Raw genomic sequence first — 4,694 nt, 5'->3', positions numbered from 1 at the left:
CTGCGGGGGTTTCAGTAGGCTATCGCTTCTTCGGAATGCCTATTGCCCTTGTGTGTCCTCATTGGATTTATTTCATGTTTCTAATTTTTCTGTGGTCCCCTGTGGCTGCCCCATCCTTCTATCTACCCCACAGAAAAAGGAGAGAGGAAGAAGACCAGCTCGAATTCTATACTGGGTCAAGTTAAGCCACTTCCCTTACACCAAGGGCCATATCTGGCCCTAGAGCCCTTGCCCACTAGAACTCCCTAACCAAGCCGCCCAGATGATGGTTCCTTGGGTACAGAAGCAGTTTCACCTACAGAAGCACTGTGATTCCTGAACAGTGCAGGAAGAGAAAAAGCAGGAAGAAGAGAAGAGAGCAACTTACAAAGGTGGTTGGGACTGTCCTCTACCTCCTTTTTTATTTTTTTGTCTTTTTATGGTACCGGAATCAAACTCAGGACCTTGTACTTGTCACACAGGTGCTTGTGTCACTGAGGTATATCCCTAGCCCTTACCTCTCTTTCTAAAGGGTATTTTAAAGGTTTATGACACTTTCAGAGTATCTAAAGGTTTCTTTCCCTGTCTGAACATTTTGAGGTTGGACTGCCTTGAAGTCTTTCCAGTTTGGGGGTTTAACACAGGTCTAAAGAAACCAATGCATTTTTGCATTGCCTTCAAGACTAAAGATTATATTCTTCAGGAGCATTTTGGCTTCCATTTTGTTTCACTCATTTTCTATTATTGATAATTTCAAACATGCAGAAGAAGAGCTAATCGAAGGACAAGCCACTAAGTACCCTCAAGCCAGTTTTAATTCTGCTTGTGTCTATCTTGATTCCTCTTTAACACCCACCGCAAAGGACTATTTTGAAGAAAATTCCAGAGGTCACAGCATTTCATCTATAAATATCCCCATATGAATCTCTGCAAGGTGATAAATCTTTTGTGTAACTGTAGTTCCCCAGTTATTAATATTGGGGCTGATCTCCACTGACCTGTGCCACACGAAGAAAGAAGACTCATGACAAAAGGAGAGAGCTGACGTCCACTCTGTTTGTTAAAGGGATACTCTGTCTTAAATCCATCAAGAGAGCTATCACATCCAAAAAGTTTGGCAATTCCCTCATATTATCAAATGTATGGTCAACATTCTGCTTGCCCTGTTTCATAAATAGCTTTATGTTTATGGTTTGTACAAATCAGGATGCAGATAAGATCTACACCTTCTGCTCATTAATGTTCACAGATCTTTTTCCATGTATATAACCCTTCCAGCTCTTGTTCCCCCCCTTATAATTTGTTGCTTGGAGAATATGCTTTACCTTTATACATTTTCTTCATTTCTTCCTCCTCTGAGATTCTTGCTTTTTCTTGCTTGCTCCTGACTTTCTTCAGACATCTGTGGACGTTGGCCATATACTCAGTGAGAGAAAAGCAGTATTTGGGAGACTCTGTTTGCTGGTGGGCTCAGGGCTGGTGGGCTTTCCTGCAGCAGGTCAGGTAGGGAGGACAAAAGGGAGTGGTGAGGGCAGGTGGGAGAGAGCACAGAACAAGTCCTGGTGTGGGGGAGGTTGCAGCCAGGGAGCAGAAAGGACTGAAGGCCTTTCCTGTGAGCTTGTGAGCTGAGGTGGTTTTCCCAGTGGGTTTCTTCATTTCTTGGCAAAGGGTCTACGTCTTGCTCCAAGCCAAGTGGAGGGAGGATTCAAGGATCTGGCTGTTATGCTGTCGCTGATTGAATTCTCTTGTTTTGGAGAATATATCCCTTCCCTGCGAGGGCCAACTGTCCTCCAGCGTCATCCCCCTCCCTCAGGAGACTTAGTCACCTATATCAGCTCCGGGCTCTCCAAGAACCTTCTTAGACCATTTTATGCTGTTACAACAGAATGTCTGATGCTGGGTAATTTATAAGGAAAATAAATTTATTTTACCCTGGACTGGAGGCTGTGAAGTCCCATATTATAGTGCCGGCATTGGTGCATATAGTGCCTTCTTGCTATAAAATGGCAGAGGAAGGGAGGGTGGCTTAGCTGTGCTAGCTGCTGCTCCACTGACCACCACTGATTCAACTGGTCTTACTGGTTAGGGTGCCGCATTCCTCCCTCCCCATGAGTTTGCTTCCCAAAGCTACACACTTGGAGGAAGAGAAAGACCTCCCCCAACAGAAGAGGACTTTCTTTGCTCAAGGATCTCCAAGTAGCTGTGATCCCCTGCTAGAACCTCTGAAGGGGAGTAATATGGCCAACAGTACCACGTGGAAGAAGAATGAGGAACATCTCTTCCTCTTCTTATAAAACCACTGATCCCACCATGGCCTCCACCTTCATGACCTTTTTGAACCATGGCTACCTCCCAATGGCCTAACTTCCAAATACTATCAACAAATAAACTTGGGGATGCAGCTTCCAACACATGGACTTTGGGGAGACACATTCCAGCCATAGCAAACCCTCTCTTACTTGGTTGCCCAAACTATCATGCCCCTTGGTGAATACCTGTGGCAGAGGCGTGTGTGTGGGAGGGGGTGTCCTGGCTGGCTGACTGTTATAGTCAGGGTTTACAAGGGAAACTGTTTAATACAGAACACATAATTTATAGAACTATTTTATAATATTCACCCAAAAGAGACAAATGCAAAAAGAGTACAGGAAATCTGTCCACACACTAGATACCCAAAGAATCCAGCTAAGCGTCTGGATCCCATGGCAATGTCCTGCATGAGTCCAGCTGAACGCCTAGAGTTCATGACAATGTCTCATACAAGTCTGTTTCATGGATCCACACTGGGAAGGCCCAAAGGTCAGCAGTGGAAGCTAGAAAGTCTATGCTAGTGGGATGAAGGATCTGTGTCAGAAGGCTGAGGAATCTGCACTGGAGTCCAGAAGCAACACTCAAAGTAAGAACCACCAAAGAGAACCACAGCCATCCTCAGAGACTGTGCGGTCCTGAGATCCTTCAAAGATGGGAATCGCTGAGCTCACATCAGGAAAGTCAGCAAGACAGCCTCCTCCAGAATAGCCAGCAGCACCACCTCTTCCCCTGCAGTTCTGTTTTTTATGCTGCTGGCAACAATCCTCAGGTGGGCCCTCCACTCCCAGCACCACACTGATGCAGTTCAGCTGGGTGTTGCAAATTGCAAGTTGCCCAAGCTGTCAATCCACCACAGTGACTGTTGATGTTCATTGGTCAAAGCCCACGAGGAGCAAATCTGTAGTCCAAAACACCTGGACTCGTGGGCTTGCTGTAGTGAAGGAGACCAGGTAACGGAGACCCATGGCATCTCCCAAAGAGGGTCAGGAAAGACCGCTCAGTGGGTTGGCAATAGGAAGTGAAGACCCATTGTATGATGATAACTTCCTGGATGGTATGCAGGAATTGGGAGGATGAAGAGGTAAATGATGTGGTATGGGGAAAACCACAGTCACTTAAATTAGCCAGACATGAGGGTGTGTTAATTGTTCGGATTTGGGTGATGTACTTGATTGTGCCGGTGCTCAGGCATGGTGATAGACTTGAGTCATTTTGATCTCCATCTTTCTCAGTACCTGAATGGCATTTGATATACATGTTCTGTAAAATTGTTTTTTTTCAATAGGAGACTATGGAGCCCCAGCGGTGCGTCCCCTGTCAGGTCCTGGCTCCCGAGGGCTGGACACTGCTCTCACAGGTCCTCCTCACACCTGAGCTTCTGGTCCCCCTGGTCTCGGTGTGGAGCCTCCTGCACTGTAGCTCAGGTAGCTGGCCAGTCAGGTCTCCCCGCCAGCACCCTCGGCTGTGTCAGCCAGTCAGCGCTCAGGCCTGGTTTCCTTTCCTTTCTGCTATTGTTCCTAGTCTCTACCTTTTGGGGCTTCTGTGTCTGGCTTTCTCCCTTCCTCCTTCCCACCCCTTAACTGCCAGTTTAGAGGACTTTGGGGAGGAAGCAGAAATAGGTGGCTGGGTCCTTGCAGCATGTTTTACTGGAAGTCCTATCTGGCTTTCAGCTCTGCTGACATCTCACAAAATTGCTCCGCAGTGAAGTCCTTGTCTTTTGTAAGGGGGTGTCTGGTACCCCTTAATAAAATGGGGAAAATCTATACATGTCACAGGCTGATACAACATACAGAAAGTTACAGTTAAGGAAAACTTTCTTTTTTCTTTTTGGTAATAGGGGTGCTCTACCACTAAGCTGTAGCCCCAGTCCTTTTTATTTTGAAACACAGCTTCCCAAATTGCCCAAACTGGGCTTGAACTTTCGATATTCCTGTCTCAGCTTCCCTCCATGCTAGGATTAGAGACGTACACCACCACGCCTGGCAAAACTGTGTTTTTCTGAGTGCTGCATCTACTTCACCGTCTGGCTCTGCACTGTAGCTGGAGCATGCTGACAGAGTCTCATGGACCCACCTGTTTTCCTAAGTGGATTTCCCATGCCTGGGTGACTTGTTCCTTTGATGTCTGGAGCAGTAAGGGTATTTGCTGCTTGCAAACTGTCCAGGTAGAAAATGAACACTTTAATAAGAGGGGTACTTTTCATCTGTGAGGTTCAGTATTTTTAATTAGCGTGCTGGGCAGCTACTTGTCTCCTTTGAGGTATAAATTATTAATGGCCACAGAGCAGAAAAGTCCATTGAATGTAGTGGCATGTCTGTCTCAGCAGCTCAGCTTCGCTCAGTAGTACTCTGTGGAGAAATAATGGCAATAATACAAAAGAATCATCATTAGGATGCCATCCCGGG

The sequence above is a fragment of the Cavia porcellus genome, unplaced genomic scaffold (genome assembly GCF_034190915.1).
Source record: "Cavia porcellus strain 051 isolate PalLab524CR breed Dunkin Hartley unplaced genomic scaffold, mCavPor4.1 scaffold_20, whole genome shotgun sequence".
Classification (NCBI taxonomy): domain Eukaryota; kingdom Metazoa; phylum Chordata; class Mammalia; order Rodentia; family Caviidae; genus Cavia; species Cavia porcellus.
Note: the sequence above shows the minus strand (reverse complement) of the source record.